Below are 21,982 nucleotides of genomic sequence, written 5' to 3'. Positions count from 1 at the left end.
ATTGTCAACATGACATCTACCTGGAAGAAATAAAACATCTACGTACAAATTCTCATAGGTTAAATTCTGTAAATACATGTACATAGATATCTATGATTGACAAGCCCGTGGTGTTTCGAAATGTACCTGATTCTTAATATAGCTTTCTCATCTTATCATATTATAATATAGACAAAAAAATATTGTTATTGGGTACTGAAATTAATATTAACTTCCCAACAGTTGGAATTAGTTGGTTTATAAACGGAATCAATATATTTCCTAAATGTGAACTATATAAAATTATGAGCGGTTATGATTAACGTTGATAGTTAAATTTATGAATGTTAAGTCCAAAACTGAAATTATTATTTGAATACAAAATTTTAGTTGTAGTTTTACTGTAAAGTGATCGCGAAAGCTACTGGAATTTCAATCCATTGAATACTTATTGCTTGTGAAACCAAGACCTACATATTCGTCTTTTACAATTATCATCTGTATAATATTAGTTGTTATATAACAAAATAAAGGGATTTAAAACATGTTAAACTATTATAAAAAAAATATGTGGTTTGAACGAAAGCGGCACACTTTTTTCAAGATTATACGCTTTATAATTTAAAATACACGTAATACGGTAAGAATACAACATAATATTTCTCAAAATTAAAAGTCATAAATTACGGCAAATGTAGAATGCAAACTTTAATCTGGCGGATTCTGCGATGTCAGAATTGCATTTTGTAATTAATGTGCAGACCAGCGAGAGTATGCAGCGCTAAGGTCATAAATCATTTTATTTGTAATGTCCATTCAAGAGGGTGGTCAGTGCAGGAAATGAAAAGAGTTTAATTGAGAGAAAATTAGTGGCCTGAAAAAAGTATTATTTTCAGACGCCTATTTTCTTTATTAAAATGCATTTTACTCAGTATTATTAAATTTTTATAACAAAATAGTCTTGTGTACTGTATGTGGGCAACCTAAAAAAATTTTGTGATACATTTGTAACCATAGCCTGTATCTTTTTTGAACCAAACTTAACCTTTTTCCTTGACGCTCCAGACTCAAACAAGTTCGAGGGCCGTTTTGATCCGTCTTGTGACTACGGAGCTTGAATTATCCGAGACAATTAGAACAATGTTTTCAGCGAAGGCTTGTAGATAGTAGCTTGTTGATGTATGTCAGTGTAGAAAGTAGTGTGTTCAGCTTGATGTTCCAAAAAGTTGGACGGCTTTCTGATCACTGAAAATATCTTTTTGTGGTGTATCTTTGGCAATTATACTTCTGCTGCTCCCTAATATTAGTTTGCCAGCTATTCACCAGTCTTCGCAGGTTAATCAGGCACCCGGGCAGGGCAAGCCTACACCTAATGGTTAGGAACCAAGACCCACTAAAGGCCCTTCTAGGTCGAGTGACACTATAGCGATTAGTTTCTTTTCTCTTAATTAATCTAGAGATGTCGTAGTAATGACATAGTGATGGTCGTGTGTGCTATGCTGCGTTATAAAGCCATACTGGTGGGGACTATATATATGTCAATATGTTTGAGAGTGTGTAATCTAATCTGCTTCCAAAATTGTAGGAATTAGATTGGTCTATACGAGTTGAGGTTTGTGGGATCCATTTTTCCTCTTTGTTGAAGGTTTGCAACAACTGCCTTCTCCCACCAGGTGGAGAAGTAGGATAGAGTCAAACACCTTTAAAATATGGCCTAGAATAGTTACGAAATTACGGAAATAGCAGATGAGTATAAGGCCCTTGAGTCCTGGCGCTTTTTTGGGACAGAAACTGATCATGGACATCTGAGCTCCTCTTTCGTAACGACAGGGTCCCATGTAGCATAATGTCTTCAGATACAATATAACTGTTATATTATATTGCAAAGAGGTGCAGTGTGATGCAAAAAATGACGGATTTTTGAGATGAATCATACGTTATATCTTTTTCCGACGTACATACGTGATATTTTAGTGTAGTTTCATCAAATCTATTGAAAATTATTTTTCCTAAAACAGTATAATATATCAACGGTAAATGTTGTGTCAATAGAATGGGTAGGATATTGCATAAAGCATAAAATGTCATTGAATTTACCAATACCATTAATAAACCCTAATTGTTAGAACGGTCCCTGCTGGCTTAAACCGAATCCATCATACCTAATTTGGAAATTGGGTAAATGTTGATATAACGTATATGAATAATTAAACGTTCAGTTAAATGTTTATCTTATGATCAATTTAATAAGCTTTGTTACGATCAAAATGGGGTAAATTTGAAGAACATTTTGCCATATACATTGTCATTCGAGCATTATATTTCATAAATAAGTGTAGTATTCATTGTTATTATATTCAAGTATTGGAGTGTAGATTTGTTTGGGATTGTGAATTTGGAGTGAATTAAAAAGGAAAGGTTTCTCAACTTCCTTGAACCCCACCCTAAATAATTTATATAATATTATTGTATGTAATGATATCTAAGATTTTTGCATGTCTTTTAATTTAAATGAAACTAAGTTTTGTGGATTTTACGAGCTTTTTATTATTTTATTTCTGCATGTTACCGACGTTACGGTTTTTTTATAGCAACCGTGATCACGGGCAGGCGAGATGAAAGTGACTGGATGGGTGATAATAAAAAACGCGTAGTATCTGAAAAAGATAGTTGCATTTAAATATTCTATGTACTTAATAATCTGGTTGGCTGATAATTTGTTATGTACCATATATTTTTAAACTGTAAATTACAAAATAATTGTATGATTTCTGATAAACTTACCCAAAACACTTGTTCCCTGTTCAAAAGGCATTTTTTTAATTATTAGTTTCATTTATGAAGTATATTGTTTTATTGTTAGAAAATAATTAATTTGTTTCTCAAACTGCGAGGTTTAATATTAAAAATTTATATTTTTGATTGATTTTATTTGCCGAGTTATAAACGTTTAAATATTTCTACAATAAATAAAAATTATTATTTAAAATGTCTATATATAAACTGCTGAACGTAAACAATAAAATGATTTTTTTTTCTTGTCGCCGTAAGAAATTAATCATTCAGCAATATAATCAAATCCAATATCTAATAACATTTTGGGAATTGTTACTAATTCAAAAACTAATTACAATAAGCTAACATGACATTAATACCCTAATAATTAATTAAGGAAAGTCGTGACTGCGAGGATCTTAATTTTCGTTATCCATCTTAATACTTGCCTAATGAACCACGAAAATTCGTTTACTAGGTTCATATTTTTTCTGCTTTTACTATTAAGCTTTTCTTATTAGTGTAAAAAATTCTATTTTGTATTGAGAAGTAGGAACGGCATCTGTAACATCAATTCATTACAAAATTTATGATTGACATAATAAACAATGGTAGCTTTCCTGTGTTTTAACGAACCCTTGTACAATGCGTATTTTATAAAAAAAATTACACATCCACTTGTCAGGCCACACGTGGCCGCTGATGGATATAAGCCTTCACAATCGATTTATAAGTCATCTATAAAAATACAAATACTGTACTTTATCAGAATACAGAACATTAATGGTCTATATAAATTGCAATTGGTAACAAAACAGTATAGGACGACTTTTATAAATCAATGGGAGAGTTGCTTTCATTAATTATAGGTATGTGTATATATATTAAATATAACTTCTTAAATGAATATATAATATATTTTTAGTTTCTGTTATTTAATAAGAAGAAAATAACCAAATATAATATTCAAACATATTATACACATTTAGTACAGTTCAATATAGGTTATATTTGAATCTGTTTTCATGGTTTCAAAAGTCCGTTTTTTTATTGTAATGCAACAAAAGCGATGTACATTTTGTAAACGGTGGTAGCTTAATATGCCATTTTATTACAGAAGCCTAATTACTACATACATACGTTAATAATATATTTATTTTTCATAAAATTTCAACTAACACCAATTCAAAGCTATGGTATTTACAATTTTCGTTTATATTATTTGTTTACTGGAAGCTCATATTTTTTTACAGTTATGACCTCACATTGAAATGGTAATATTGAATACGACAACGATGTATTTAAAATTGTATTTACTATTACAATAGTCGTTAATGTAAATAACTGAAAGTAGCAGACTCATTTGTTTGGAACGCTAGAATCATTGTTTTTGTATTTTTGTAAACAAATAGTATTATAATCCTAACAGAATATTATTGTTATATTTTAATGAAGTAAGATTTTATGCGTTTATTGCATGTCATACAGAACATGTATTATGCAGAGTAATTTTGTATTTATAAACAGATTTAGTCACTACATTAGGTTCTTTCGGGTTTGTCTTGGAATATTTTCATTAAATTATTTCTATATTTTCCTTCTGTTACACTTAAAGTTTATACATTATATTGAAACGTTAGCATAGTATTTTATCGAACTTCATAGATACATTTAAAAACATCTCTTGTTCTATTGTGATTGTTATTGTAACATTATCTATTCCAGATACTGGCAAAGTAGTCTTTTATATTCTTTAAAGAAATTTGATACACCATTTTCGTGTGTAAAAGGTGTTAAAATAGATGGATAAATCGAATTACTTTTTTTTAGGTAAGAGCGAACCAAAGTACCATATATGTATACGCCAAGCGTGGCATTATTGTGAGTATTAGGATGTTAAAATTTTGATATTTTAACGTACTACTACAGAAAATACGTATTTTTTTTTGGGAACCTGTACTTATAAATGAGCTTTCTTATAAACATTCCTAATTGGATTAATACAGGTGTTGAAAATTCTTCATTATTAAAAAGCCTTTTAATTTACCAATATCCATAAACATCATCATAAAAATCAATTGGTTTTCGGTAGACTATAACCATATCTTAAAATGCTTGAAAATCAGCCAAGTTTCACAAAAGTTCCACTATTTGCGGTACTTTTATATTTTGTTGAAAGCCCAATAAATTGGTGAAGCGATGTACATACGAAATATTAAAATTGAGATGTAAACATGCTTGAAAGACAATTTTCTCACAATGTTTTAACATTTTTCTTTGCTGTATAGACACAGTTGTAACAATAATATATATTTTTCTCACCCACGAAGTAAATTAGTAAATTTTGAATTTTGATTTTTACTAGATAAAGTATTTGTTTTTAGGCCCTTATTTACTTTATCATCATAAAGATCTGTTCACTGGAACTCGTGTTAACATTACCTTGGAATTAAGGTTTTCAGTGGCGTGTCTTATTCGGTACATATGGTAGTATAACAGAATATATAGTGAATAAAAAATAATCGTAGAAATGCATATTGTGAAGGCAAACTTAAAACAAAACAAGTTTAAGCAATTGACTAAAAATGAAATTAGAGGTAAAACAAAAATAAAAGTCTATACTTTATTAAGGCACTCTTTTTTAGACCATTTAATTTTTAAACGTAAAAATAATTTTAATATAAGCAAGATGTATATATTTTCATTGAATCATACTATTAATATTAATATTCAAGTTTTAAAGACCGTTTCTTCGAAAGTATGACTTACTTTACTTTGTATTTTATAGTTCCAAATATTTTTTTTTACTTATGAAAGTCCGATAACTATTAAAAACATTGAGGATCCGTGGGATAGTTTTTAATTTAACCTTACCTTAAAGTACATAATATAACTTATTTCTTTATTTTGTAAATACATATTATAGCTTAAAATAAAGATAATGCATCAATACTTTCTATTCTAAAAGACCAAAGGCTATATATAAAAAGCTAACAAGTTTTATACACTTATGTTGATATAATAAAGAAAAGATTATATATTTGTTAAATGATTAAAAAATGTAGGAACATATTTCTTTTAGATTTTTATGCTTAATAATAATTTTCAATTTCGACGGAAATGAAGCCGCTGGTAAAAACTATTAAAACGTTAGTTTATAACATCAATAATATGTATAGGAGGTGTTTAAAAAGATATAACATCTATCTGCTGTACAAGAATTGCTTGCATTAAAAAATAGGTTCTTCTAAGATAATGAGATCTAAGACTTTCGCGAGTATTAATTAAAATAAAACTAAGGTAATTCAGATTTACATCGCAATTTTTTTAATTTTATAACTACATAATCCTGAGGTTTCGATTACTTATTTTCAGTTCTTCTAAGGTCTATCAATATTATAATGACTATATATAATAACTTATTTTTTTTTATTGCTAGTTGATTTGACTTGATTATTAAAGAGAAAATTATATTTACAGCTGCGTCTAACACTGTTATATATAACATTTTCTTCTTTTTGTTATCATCATATTGTGAGCGTCGTTTGTCTATTTTACTATGCAAATCAATTTTCAATCCCAAAATATTAAAGTTTTGTTACAAAATAACGGAGTACAAATAATAAGGATACCAGAATCAAAAAACGAACACAGCAAAACAGTTTTATATTGTATTTTATACGTACATAGAATTCTCGATTTAAATATTTTAAAGCGTTAATTAAAGCGTAAATAAAACAATAGTAATTTATGACTCACGATGAATATCATTTTAAAAGTGGTAAATCACAAAAAATATTTACTGAATAGAAAGAGTTTCATCAGATGTTAAATGATTGTAATGCATCTTTTTGACATTATTTATAAACATATTTATTTTGATGGAATGTTAATATCCTTAGTTAAAGCGTTAGTTACAATTATCGTATGTACTAAGGCATCATTTAATTTGTCGTCATATTAAACGAAGTCAAGAAATCAGTAATATATTAATGTCATTTGAGCTGTTTCGTTTGCGTTACAATATCCTCCTATTAACATTGACGTGAATTAGTTTCAAATACCGTAAGTCGATGAGTAAAAGTAACAGAACAGTATTACCTTCTATCAATGTTTTTAGAATAAATTAATAAATTTTTTTATTAAATTTTTAACATGACAATTGATTAAAAAAACTTGTTAAAGAGTTCAGTTATGTTAAAAATCTTGGGTAACATGGGCCGTTTAAATGTTTTATGAGAGGAATTTTTTTTTGGAGAAAACAAATTGTTTTGGCAAGCCACTAAGTCTCGTTTTTACAGATATTAAATTCTTTCGTTTGGTTATGTCGCATTGTTTTTTATCTACAACGTGGCTAAATTAAATATTTCCTATGAAAAAAAAACATACTAGTAGGAAATTATTAACTTTTCTTGAAGATTATTTGCATTATTATTTGATAAAAAAGGCTTTAACATGGTTCTTCAATAGGAAAAATATCAGCTTGTAATCACGGCCACTGCAACCTGTCCAAAAGGTCTGTTACACATGGTTGTGTCAGATTTCATGTTTCAATATTTTATTCGTAAGATAAATATTTGATTATAGCAAATATACTTTACATATTTTAATTATTAATCATATATTTTTATTTTATAATACTACTTAAATTAATGAATGAAATAAGCTTATGTGTCTTTGCATATCTAATTCTAATTAAATTGTAAACACTGCAATGTTTGAACTTTTATCGACATATAAATAGTGTTTTGTTGTATTGCTACCACTTAATACAAGTGACCGATGCTATTTGTTTATCCAAAGTTGAATATTGGGACCATAAAGTAATTTAGGTGAAAAATTTTATAATATTTACTGTAATAGTTGTTAGTGGGGCAACACTTGTCCTGGAGTGGTATTACGTCATTAGTTTTCCTCATCTGCCTTTATTATATTCATAAGTCATTTTGTATCTTTTTGGAGAAAGTTTCTAAAAAGATTTTTGTATCATTTTTATTTATTTTAGTGGGAGAAAAATTGAGTTTATTAAGAGTATCGGCGAGTTTAACCCCAGAGATATATATAACGAATGAAACCCTCTAATATTTCACAGTGAAATATAACTGTCGTTTATTCAACTGAAATGTTTAGGATAAAAAAGAGCGTTTTGCTATGGCTTGAGGTCAAACATTTTTCAAAATGGGTAATAATTTCAAATAAGTACAATATTATAGACTATAAACATTTTCTAATATTATATATTGTATAATGTTTATAATAATATATAGGTAGACATTAATACCATGTGGCTTAGTTTTTCTGTATTCAGTTCGGAGCTTCTAACTAATACATCATGTGATATCATGTTTGTCGGAGTAGTAAGTACTTGTCGTTTTTTAAAAGAGTGACGTCAGCATAACTGAGGTCCCCAATGAATTTATTTTTGACTGTCATCTGGGTCTTATTTTTTATTATATATTTATGTAGAATTCTATAAACTTAATTCTTCCGCGGGATCACTGTTTTATATGGAAATAAAAAGTGATATTTCTTAATAAAATTTACTGCATTTAATTAAACTGAAAATAGGAAAGTATTTAACTATATTAATATAGTATAGTAAAATATTACACTTTTAAATAAATAAATGTTATTATTCATTACATAAGACAAGACGAAACTTCTCAACATTCCATGAATTCTCCGTGTGGCTGCTGGGTCAATCGCGCTGCAGGGAGAGGAGCTTTAAAAGTGCCTGGGACTTACGACGTTACTGCCAGGTGTAGGTTTACGGGGACTCTATCGAAGGCGCATTAAACGCTCACCTCCACCATCCAAGCTCCTCTCTCTACTTAATCCAATTTAAAACAAACTAACTAGGGCTGAATTAGAAGTACCTTCTAAGTATGAATTGATGTTAGTTCTGGGCAGGCCCAAGTCTTTTGTAGAGAGATTTAGCTGTAATATGTCTCGCTCTCGGTTCTACCGCGTACAAATTTGCGATAAACCTGTTCTTATTGAGTTCTTTCGTGAGCTCATAATACTTATTGACTTTGGGGATGTTGATTTCAAAAGAAACCGAAAGATCTATTAACACAACAGGCTTTAAAATTCGCGGATACAGACATATATCTGGTCTGGAAGCAGACACAGAAATGTCGTCTGGGATTTTATATTATTTCTCATACTTGTCCATCATTATAGACCAATCCGAAGCCGCTCTAAGGATGGAGTTCTAGTACTGGTCGTTTGATTTAACATCCCTAGTGCCTTCTCTCGAACAACCTATTGATCTTTCGTTTGTGGTTATTTCCCTTTGCAGTCTGGCTACCGAAAGACTAACCGCTTCACGTATGATTTCCAAAACCCTATCGTGACGACGTAAGTATTGAACGCTATCCAGGAGTACCTCACAACCCACTAACAAATGGCTAGCAGTTCCAACTGCTTTTCCACAGATATAACAAGTCTTTTTGGTACCTTTACCTCATCTTATTAAATTACTCTGATCTGCGAGAGTTATTTGGAACGCATTGAGATAGAATTTTAGCAATGCTGGCTTTTAATAATAAATTAAAACCACCGTATTCTCAATTGATATTAATATCTCAAAACGATATACAAATTACTACTATAACATCTATCTGTTGGAGAAGTGGAAATATAAAATTTCTTAGTAATATTTTGTGTCTTGCAAAGAAATTACAGTCTTAATGAGATTTTCTGTTGATATAGTGTGATATTTGATTGGACATATTAAATGTACACCAATTAACAGAAAAAAGTAATTTTATTCAAAGTTAAGTGTATGCATAATATTTTTGCACAACATTTTAGTTTTTATGAAAGTACTTTTCAATATATTCTTAATATTTAAGCATTTTGCTTATATTTAAATTCACATTTGATTCTTATAATTTTCCTTTAATCTAGAGATCTCCTCAGTAAATATTATCTGATACAGGAAAAAACTGATTAAGAATAAATACTAAATTAAGCTTTGGGTCTAAGAGAATGCGTTATAATCGCTTATGTTAGTGCTAAATAGAAAAGTCTCAGTTCATTTTATCTTTCTGTATTTTTTATTATTCTTATTTCAAAAGTGAATAGTCCGTACCATATTGGTGAACTTTAATGTAATGAAATAGATTCGCAGTTTTGTTGAAGTTTAAAATATATAATTATCCATATGTAGATATTTATGTGGGCATATATTTTAATTGTTTTTTACAAAAGACTTTTGATTAGTAATTTTATAGTCCATATTGACACATTCTTTAATAGAAATCTCCAAGGCACAAACTCTTTTTCATCTGAACTTCCTCGGTTTTATGAGTTATCGATTAACAGCAGCTAATAGCAGACGTTTGTCTGGGTTTGCCTTTATTTGATAGCTGTGAATACTAGCCAGCTGTACGCTTAAAAAAGACGACACCAAAGGAACCTGGTCTATCAACCATGGTAAGCCCATACTCCCACTCTGTTTTTGTCGCTACAATAGATTTTAGATATTTACCATTATGTTCACTATAGAGACAATTTGCCATTTAATGTTTATCGCAATAAATTTTTAGAAGAACATGATGGGCTTAGGATCCTAAAGATCGGTATAGAATGCCTTCAGTTTTCGATTTGTTGCCAAAAACCAGTTTCATTCACTTTGTTCTACTGTGCCAGACCTCAGGCACAGTAGAACAAAGGAAGGGGTTTTAAAAATCAATAGATAGATCAGAATCAAAAGATAGATCAGAAAATTGGTTTAAGTCTTCGTGTTGACCCCTGTAACGATATGCAATTGTTAGTTTATAGTATATGATTGATTTTTGTAAATACGAACCATGAAAAGAATAAACACTTTTTTTACAGAATTTTTATCCATTTTTTAAATTAAATAATTATGTTATAAATTTAAGTTTGCATGTTACTGAAACGAATGCGTTTGATTAAGATAATTTTAAATCACACTACGTCACGTTGCATTAGAACAAGCAATGATAAATATTGTAGAATAATTTCTGATTACTTAAGAATATTGGATTTCGATCTCATTGTTAAATTTTGTTCGTACACTCTGTTTCCATCGTCGTATGTAATCGACGGCATCTACAGCAGTCGAACATAAATTTTGGGATTTGGTTGCTACCAATTCCCAAAATTTATTTCTTTAATATTAAAAATGAATTTTAGCATTAAAATATTTTAATTTAACATACCTTTGTCACGATAATTTGAATTGAAGGAATCCAAAACCAATTAATATAATTGTCCTAAATATCATAAAATATAGTTATTATTTATTTATAAATTGGAATTGTTACTTATTTGAAAATATTATTATAATGATATTAGTGTATCATAGTTAACTCGTTTTTAAGAGAAATAAAATCACAATAGCTTATTTAATAAATTGAACAACGATTATCCATGCATATTGATATATTGATATATCGATAAAATTGATCCTAGTTCAATATGTATTCTCCTATTTAATAGGATACAATTAAAGTTACAGGCACTGAAGATAAAAGGTCCGTACGGCCATCATATCCTTCGACAACTCTTTGTTGTTTTCAAAATACTCTTTCAACGGTAAAATTATGTGGTACCCCTACGTGACATGTTTATGTTATCTTAAGACTTTTACATTTGTTTATATTGATACATGGAAAAAACCATTGTAGACGTTTTATACTTTTATCTTTTTGTAATTTTTAGAATCAAAAAAGCGCTTCTTTCATTAATGTGAAAACTCTTCTCAATATTTAAAAGAAGGTGAAGCCTTAAACTCTTCTTTTTCTTCCTGGCAATTTATCCCAGCATTAGCCAGGGTCTGCCTTCCTGCTTAAACTCCTCCACTTTTTACTATCTTTAGTATCCTCGGTGGTAAGTTCATTGGCTCTCATATCCTGCTTCACGGTGTCCAGCCATCGCTTTCTTGGGCGTCCTGGGGGTCTTGCTCCAGGGACCGACATATCAAGGGAAATTTTTCCGACGTAGTTCTCAGGCCGTGGCCATACCATCTCAGAAGACTCTCCTGAAGCTTATCCGCTACGTCACGGACTCCAAGACTACTTCGGATAAATGTGTTACGTATACAGTCAGCCCGCGTAACGCCACACATCCACCTCAGCATCTTCATCTCCGTGACGTGAAGCTCCTGAGTGTGCCTGGACAGTGTTGGCCAACATTCGCTGTCATATAAGAGAACCGGTCGGATTATGCTCTTGTTTAATAGTCCCTTGAGCTTGGGCGGTATTCTGCAGTCGCAGACCACACCTGTGACCTCACGCCATTTCGCCCAAGCAGCGCTGATCCGAGCTTGGACATCGTGATCGATGCCTCCGGACTCATGCAGAATAGATCCAAGGAACCTGAACTTTTCCACTGAACGGCTGGTTCAGGACCTACATATATGAATAGTGCAAGAGTCCGGGCTTCCGCAAGTCATGTACTCGGTCTTCGTCACTTTTAGTTTAAGACCACCGTTCTCAAGGGTACCCTTCCAAAGGTTCACTCTTCGCTCCAGCGTCAACCTGCTCTCATCAATGAGCGCTATGTCATCGGCATACATCATCAGCCATGGAGGCTGGTCCTGGATGTCAGCCGAGACAGTGTCCAGCACTACATTGAACAAGAAGAGGCTAAGAGCCGAGCCTTGGTGAACCCCTACTGAGATCGGAAAGGGTTTTGTATCGCCAACAGCAGTCCTAACCATTGAAACGGAATCACGGTACATATCTTTGATGATGTCAATATAGGCCTCAGGGATCTAGGCCTTCTGCAGATCTAGGAATGCGACATACAGAGCTCCATTTTTTTCCCTGTATGCCTCCATCAGAGTAGCAATATACATAAAAACATACTTATTATTTGCAATATTTTTTTTATATAGTTGTAACGCAAATACACCTAAAACGGGTGACAAACATTTGAACCGACCCCGAACACAGTCTTTTATTTTTTTGTTCTAGGTATTATATTTACTTTAATTTAAATTTGGTACCTTGCAAACAAGTAAGTAAATCAAAAGATACTTTTAAGCAAATTGGCCGTCATTTGTTTCATGACCTTCATCTCCTGGATTTGCTTTAGATTATTAACAAAGTAAAGAATTAGAAAAATCAAATGAACTTTTTATTGAATCCTACAATTTAAGCAGGTACCATAAATGGTGATCCAGCTGAATTAAAGCAAAAGTCTTTGTAAAAAGAATTATTTTTAATATAATTAACCAAAAATCCCCTTTTTATCATACGTTTTATATTCAATTAATCCTACGGTAAACTAGAATATTGTCCTCATTGAAACACAAACATTAATTTAGTAACAACAAAGAATTCTGAAAAAAAAGCGGTGTAAACTTGATAATGCCGTATTGGAATATAGGAACAATTTATTTTCTTATTATTTGTATCGTATATTCTATAATTTTCTTTTCCAACTGCTCAATGGGGAAATAGACACCGATACTGAGCATATTATTTTCACGGTAATTGCAAAATCATGGTTATTTTTTATAATTATATTTATAACTTGATATTAAAAATATTATATATTATTTTATTTTCGTATTTTCGCATTTGAAATTGAAGAAATTTTATCTTATTTGTTAGTTTGGCAACTAGCTATAAACATTATGGTATGATTGAAACTATATAATGCAGCAGTATACTGAAGTAAGTTAATGGTATTAAAAAAAAATGCTATTTAGTTACTCTATGATAATGTTCATTAATATAAACCATTAAAAAAAGTTGTATTGTTATATTGGCAATGCTTTTGAGACGAAACTTCTTAGCATTCAATGGTTTCACCGTGCGGATGCTGGTTCCACCGATTATAGTAAGAAAAAGTTGTAGATTTCCTTCGAGAATTATATATTTAAAAAGACTTGTGGCACTCGGAGACTGCCACGGTAAAGCTATTGCATAGCATTTTTTTTATCAACTTATGCAATTATTATTATATATTTATTTTATTTATGCAGTATTTTTTTTATTCTTTTTTTTATATTTATTTGATATTAATTCAAGTTACACTTTATGCATGGTGACAATATCATTAAAAGTAAACTGTTGAAGTAAAATGAAAAATTGCCACTTGGATACTAAAGCACCACACGTATCAGTGTCGAGTTCTGAATCGCGCTATCAGTATTTTGTAGCTTGCTGACTATATATACGGTTGAGAGTGCTTGTATGCAATTATAAGTTCTGTCAGCATGTGACGTCACGTAATTAATTTTTTATAATTTTAACACCTTATACATACACGATAAGGTCTAACTAGTTGAGGGCTTGAACTTACTCGTGGACGAAGACAAAAAGCACCTAGCGTTGTGTGTGAAAAAGATAAAATCAGTTGTGAGCAGTTAACAGCTAGTTAACCTTCATACGTGTAGTCGCACGCACACATACATCGTGCCGAAGTTTGCCGAACTGAAACGACGTTCGACGATATGTGTTAGGAATTTTCATTACGGAATTTCTGGATTCGGTCACCACACTCAAGTCCCGCGATAGAAGCTATGCAATAGCTTAAAAAATATTCCGGGTAACTAAAAGAATAGTTTTTTTGTAAATAATTCTTCAAACTTCTTATATTCAAGAATGCAATGCTACCCTATGTAAACTATAATATTAATTCAGATGATCTTTAAGTTCCTAGCTTCCTCTCTTAATTGCTGCCTTAGTGGCGTGCAAACTATATTTCGAAAAACAAATTGCCAAATAAAAGCTTTTTTATTTTTTTTTGTCTAGCGATGCATATCTTCACATAAAAGGGTTTTTGTGAAATTAAATACGTGCGGCCATATGTATTATGCATCCATGGAGTAGAAATTGTATCTAGATTGTTTTATTTCGCAGTATTTTTAACTAAACTTTTTAATTTAAATAAGCCCAGATAATTACAGTATTGAAATATTTTTTCTGTTAAATCAGCTACCGAGAAATTGATTTGAGCTTAATTTCTTTGAACATTTTATTAATCGTTTATTAGCCTTATCTACTGTCAACGTCAAAAAGCATGTGATTTGTATCGTTTTGAAAACCAGAAATATTTTTAACTAGTTAGTTTTACTTTAATATATCTACATTTATAAAAATATAAAAAGTAACTTGTTTTGGCGTCACCTAGCGCATCCTATTAGTCTTGGCAGCTATACTGACTGCAGTATATTATGATCGATATTTTTTTTAGTTTTACAGTTATTTTCGTCTACTTAATTGCCAAGTAATAATTTCTTTTTGTGAGACTTATAAAAGGAAAAACTACAGATAGAAGTTTTAAAGACTCACCTTTTGGTTCCCAAAAAAACATTCGTAAATTTTAGCTTTGAGATGTTGAGGACCGTAAACAAAACATTAATTTTTTTCTAAACTTCAAATTATAATTTCATTTCTTAATATATTTGGTATAAAATAAAATAAACATACTGTTTATAGTAAATTTTTGTAATATGTTTTTATAATATAATATTCCTATCAAAGCTATATATTATTTTACTGCTTATAATATTTCTAGGATAAACCACTGGAAACAACTAGTTACTTAGGTTTTACGACATATATTTAAAATATGACTGAAATTCTATCTATATAAATTAAATTCTTTATTAGAGACTTAGTTACAGACTAGACTTATTGTTACAGACGGTTTTTCTTACTTCATTTCAAGACCAAGTTGAATTAGTATTGAATTCCTGTTATTGCAAGTTCACAATAAACTTACATGCTTTTATTTTTTGTATAATTTGTCAATGTCATAGTGGATTTCAATGTTGATGTAATAACTTTTTGAAGCTTTTATATATTAGCTCAAATGTTATACTCAAATCATTCTTGTTTCCTGAAGAATTTTTGTCAACAATTTAACGTGTTTGTCATTAAGACATAAGTGAAAATATTTAAAAACGATTGTTGAAATTTTAAAGTAGATCCATTACCTTTAATAAATCTGTCTCAAAAAGGGCAGTTCTACAAAATCCTACACAAAAATACCAAAATAATTCTTTATTGCCCTTATCTTGAGAAAATGAATTCCAGTAAGTCGAATAATTTCATCCCATGAAATGTACGTGTGAAATGTCTTCCTCAAGTTTTCTTTAAGTGCAATCGCACTTTTCCTCTTCTCCCTAATCAAGTTGAAACCTAACAATTCCTTTTCCGTTTTATCACTGGAAGTAAAGAAATACATTATATTTCCTAATAATGTCGAGAAAACATTTGACATCGTCTTGTAAGATACTTTCTTTTATAGGTTTTTAGTTTTCAAATCTCAAAAATTTATAAGATATTATATAGATGAGAAATAATTGAAGTGTTTTAAAATTTTTGGTTAGTGAATCTTGTCTTGTATATACTTTCTTTTTGCCCCTGATATGGTCAGATTTTATTTTCCATGAATAAAAATTTCCTAACATAAAATAGTGTTTCATAAAAAACCAAACAAAATAAACAGACTGAGTAAATAATAAGATAGGCAATATTATTGGCATCGCTTTGAGTATACAGTGGTCCTCACTATAATAGATAGAAATGCAGCACAAGTGGATTATTTAAAGCCTACTGTGAATTTTGTGTTATTAATATTAAATTCTTTGAAACTTTTAGCGCCGTTTAGCAATTTTATCTTCAGATGGATAATATTTGACAGTCCTAGGGACGCAGGGAAAAAGTTTGAAAGTATTTCCTGACATATAAAAAAACTTTGAAAGAATATGAAATAATTTATTTATTAACATTATTTGTGATATGTGTATATATTTTTAGTAATAACGTTAGACGAAAATATAATGAAATACTATTCCTACTAACTATTTAATATTTTTGAATGAAACATTACAAAATTTATAGCAGTTTTAGTGTCATACTAATTTTTAATATATTCTGTCTTTATTCCGTTTTGTATCTGGCAGTATAACATTTAGCTTTGGCGTAACCGCTATTCGAAATCCACTGTCCGAATCTGAAAAGCTTTCACATCAATTATCCACAAGTTAAACCAAGCTGTCAATTTCGATATAAAATTCTTTCATTTTTATAAATGTATATATATTTATCCACTAATTAATAAATGTCGTTTGAAATTACATCTTTTTCATATCTACATTTGCAAATTTTTATTATATATTTCAGATTTATTACAAATTCATTGTTTAAACAGAGAGAGAGACGCCAGCCTCGCTGACGTCACTAATGTCACTTGTTTCAGTACGTTCCAGACATTTTGAAATGAAACTTCAATTCTTCTAAATGTTCTTGTATTTCTCGAAGGTTCTTCATAATCACATTCTTTATGCTCCGCACTCGCTGAACTCTGCAGTCCGCTGTCGTGTATCCAGACGTCATATTTATACCAGAATTCAAACATAGGTCTATTCTCCTGTTAAACAGTCTTTGATTTCGTTTTACTTTTAACAATAATAAGGACGACCAATAAGTTGTTATAATAATTCATGACAGCCTTAAGTTATTTTCATGTTGGATCCGTCATTGAAGCTGATAACGCCGATATATATTTTGAGTATATATTTTGTGATTTCGAATTCCTGAGATAAGAGTTCAAAAATTCAAACATTTTTTCACGAAACAACTTTGTGTTTCCGTCAGTTAATTTAATAATTATGTCAAGCTAAAGGTATTAACAAAATAATGATTAAAACCAATAACTTTTTTAAGTCAAATCAAGTGACTGGTTTGTGTCATGGTTATGCCAACTGTGTGTTTTTGGAGTGATTTAAAAATAACAGGGCAATTTAATATAAAAATATAATAAAATAAATATTTTAATAATATATGAATTACTTAGCATGTGTGAAGTTAATAATGTGTTTATAAAGTTTAAAAGGTACGTCCAAACAAAACCTTAGAATGTCGGTGTCCTGGTATTAGTCGATTGAATTTAAAAAATTAACGAATTTATTTCTAGATGTTTCATGTATTATTCCTGTAAATATAATAAAATATATACGAAATTTAAACAATATCCCATAGTGAATGCAATATCTTCTTCTTCTTCTTCTTCCTGGCAATTATCCCAGCATTAGCCAGGGTCTGCCTTCCTGCTCAAACTCCTCCACTTTGCACGGTCTTTAGCATCCGCGGTGGTAAGTCCATTGGCTCTCATATCCTGCTTCACGGTGTCCAGCCATCGCTTTCTTGGGCGTCCTGGGGGTCTTGCTCCAGGGACCGACATGTCAAGGCAAATTTTTCCGACGTAATTCTCAGGCCGGCGTGCAACGTGGCCATACCATCTCAGGCGACTCTCTTGAAGCTTATCCGCTACGTCACGGACTCCAAGTCTACCTCGGATAAATGTGTTACGTATACGGTCAGCCCGCGTTACGCCACACATCCACCTCAGCATCTTCATCTCCGTGACGTGAAGCTCCTGAGTGTGCCTGGACAGTGTTGGCCAACATTCGCTTCCATATAAGAGAACCGGTCGGATTATGCTCTTGTATATTATTCCCTTGAGCTTGGGCGGTATTCTGCGATCACAGACCACACCTGTGACCTCACGCCATTTCGCCCAAGCAGCGCTGATCCGGGCTTGGACATCGTGATCGATGCCTCCGGACTCATGCAGAATAGATCCAAGGTACCTGAACTTTTCCGACTTAACGGCTGGTTCAGGACCTATATGGATAGTGCAAGAGTCCGGGCTTCCGCAAGCCATGTACTCGGTCTTCGTCACATTTAGTTTAAGACCACCGTTCTCAAGCGTACCCTTCCAGAGGTACACTCATCGCTCTAGCGTCAACCTGCACTCATCAATGAGCGCTATGTCATCGGCATACATCATCAGCCATAGAGGCTGGTCCTGGATGTTAGCCGAGACAGTGTCCAGCACTATATTGAACAAGAAGGGGCTAAGAGCCGAGCCTTGGTGAACCCCTACTGAGATCGGAAAGGGTTTTGTAGCACCAACAGCAGTCCTAACCATTGAAACGGAATCGCGGTACATGTCTCTGATGATATCAATATAGGCCTCAGGGATCCCTTTGAATCGCAATGCCCACCAGATACATTGACGAGGCACGCAGTCAAAGGCCTTCTGCAGATCTAGGAATGCGACATGCAGAGCTCTCCTTTTTTCCCAGTATGCCTCCATCAGAGTTCTGATGGCAAAGATGGCGTCCAAGGTGCCCGATCCTGGCTGAAATCCATATTGACATTCCGAGACAGTACACTCTCAGCGGAGCCTGAGGTCGATCATACGCTCAAAGAGCTTCATGGTGTGACTCATGATCTTAACGCCCCTATAACTACCACAATCTTGAACACTGCCCACCTTTGTATATAGGGGTAATGTAACTATAACGCCACTGATGTGGCATAGTCCCAGTGTTCAAGACGCGGTTAAAAAGGTCCGTCAGTATGAGCACACCAAGAGAGCCCAATGATTTCCACGCTTCGATCGGAATATCGTCAGGTCCCACCGCTTTCCGATTCTTCATGCGTCGAAGACAATTCCGAGTTTCGTCAGGTGTTATCGGGGCAATAAGTCCAAGATTAGGAGGTATTTCGGTTGGAAGACTGCACGGGTGCTGAGTATTTAGCAACTCCTTGAAGTAGCATCTCCATCTCTCCTTCACAGAGGCATGATTACACAGCAACGTGCCTTGGGAATCTTTGACGCTAAGACATTTTGCGATATCTTGCGTCGCCTTATCCCGAGCTCGTGCCAATTTGTAAATGAACTTCTGCCCCTCCGCAGTTTCAAGTGTATCATATAATGGTGATAACCTATCACTGCGGGCTCTGGCAACAGCCCTTTTACTGGCACGTTTCGCTGCTATGTACTCTAGTCTGTCTTCAGGAGAGTTTGATTGCTGCCACTTCTTAAAGGCAGTCTTCTTTTCACGAATCACCTCCTGCACTTCGTCATTCCACCACCATGTCTCCTTGTCAATGACCCGTCCTCCCTTAGAAAGGCCTAGAACTCGTTTACCTGCTGTGATAATTGCTGACTGGGCTCGATCCCAAACTTCCTGAGCAGTTTCGGTATAAGTCGACAGATTTTGACTCTCAACCTCTGCCCGAAAGCTGGTCTGCATCGTTCCATTCAGCAACCACCACCTGATGCGAGGCTTACGTTTCTCGGCCACTTTCTTTTTCGGGGTAACGACATAGTCCATGACAAGAAGTCGATGTTGGGCCGTCAGGCTTTCACCAGGAATGACTTTACAGTTAGTCACCTTGCTGATATGACACCGTCTGGTCAGCAGATAATCTATTTGGGTTGAGTGGGACCCGCTCTTATACGTGATAAGGTGCTGTGGAGTCTTTTGGAAGAACGTGTTCACGACGGCTAAGTCAGACGCAATACAGGTTCTGAGAATATTTTCTCCCTCTGCATTGCGGCGACCATAACCAAAACCACCGTGTACACGATCAAACGTTTCCGCAGCCCTACCTACGTGGCCATTTAAGTCCCCCCCAACTATGATTACTTCAGCAGCTGGTATAGCACGTAGAACCTCTTCAAATTGCTCCCAGAATGACTCTTTTTCGGACCCGCTACATCCAGCCTGACGAGTATAAGCACTGATCAAGTTAGTAATCACTCCCTCGATCAGTACCCGCACCCGCATCAGGCGGTCGCAGCGACGATCAACTTCAAGAAGACCATTCCGAAGCTCTTCAGATAGCACTACCGCTACACCAGCTTTACCTGAAGGCGACCCAGTGTATATCAGCCGGTAACCCTGTCCGATGTTCCGAGACTTATTGCCCTTCCAGCGAGTTTCCTGGAGGAACGCACACTGGACCCGACGTCTCATGAGTACATCTGCGAGTTCTCTGCATCGTCCGGTTAGAGAGCCAATATTCCACGTTGCAAAGCGGAGTTTCCTTTGGGGTACTAACGTCTTTAGCCGTGCCCGTACTTGACACGGTAGCCCTTGCCCACTTATCGCAGGTGTAGGGCGATGTGCCTGCGCGTCGTTTATCGGCGACGCCCTAGCCGTACCCAGTCCATAAACTTTTGCAACCATAAGAGTGGCGGGAGTGGTTTTAACGGAGCGACTGCCGTCTGACCTCCAAAACCCCGTTTTCCGGGTAAAACCAGGAAAGGAAAAGATAGAGAAGGGGGGAAAGAGGTTAGGAAGGGGAATGAGGGGAGGTACGGGACACCACCTTCATGGACTGAGGATAGAGGTATGAAAGTGGTGGCTCGAGGATCCGGGGTCGCGTACCCGTATGCCCAAGGCTAAATATCGGAAAAATACTTAGTAGGACACCCTCTGAATGTAGTGAGTGCAATATATAACATTACTAAATATTATTACTGTGATTTAATGTACATCATTAGTCATGACCAATTAATATGCGTCAGGAACGCCAACTCCGAACGGCCTGACTAAAGTAGGAATGATTCTGAGTGGAGAGAGAATGAAATTCAACTTCAAAAGCCAATAACTTTGCTTCCAAACAGTTAAATGTCTCGATTAGAATTAATTATTCGGTAATTTTAGTAAGTGGAGAAAGAAGTTACACAGATATGTACAAAATTAGAGTCCAGGCACTAACCATGCATAAAGGTAAATCTGGATATTAAAGTTCTCAAATATTGTCTGCCGCGATAAGTGGACAGTTGTATAGTGGATAAAAAAAAAAGTTATTGAATACAATAAAAAACGTTTTATTAAAAAGAATAATATAAAAAGAATGTGAAAAAAAACAGGTTGTCTTGACTCCAAACCTTGAAAAACTATCTTCCAAAATAACCCTACAGTTTCATAGATAAACTTATTAGCCAATATAAAAAAGGTAAAATAATATTATTATATAAAATATAATGAAAAGATAAACGCATACACCAATCATATAAACTAAAATCTTATATGTAAAAAAATCATAAGTATCTAGTTGTCTATCTATATGCTAAAAATAATTAAAGTAAGGCTCGTTCGATCCTTACTTAAATATTTTCGAGTAGAAAATATAAAATAAAATATAAAATATAAAATCGACCTTGTACATTTTTAGGCTTAAATAATTCAAGCGATGTTCCGGGATACGAAATAATTTATAGAAAATTATATGAAATTACTTACACTATAATTCGACTACGTTTAAATGTTACGTTAAAAGGTCTTATACATATCGGTAAAAAAAAAGATCAACATTTTTATGTTTTGACGGAAAAAAACTAGTCAAGTTCCACAATTTTGACAATAGGACGACGTTTTACCATCTTTCTCAGCAGTAACTAGTAACACAGAAACTCAGTATAACTCTCA

Source organism: Danaus plexippus, chromosome 5 (assembly GCF_018135715.1).
Source record: "Danaus plexippus chromosome 5, MEX_DaPlex, whole genome shotgun sequence".
NCBI classification, from domain to species: Eukaryota; Metazoa; Arthropoda; class Insecta; order Lepidoptera; family Nymphalidae; genus Danaus; species Danaus plexippus.
The sequence above is the reverse complement of the archived record's forward strand: the minus strand, read 5'-3'. Positions refer to the sequence as shown.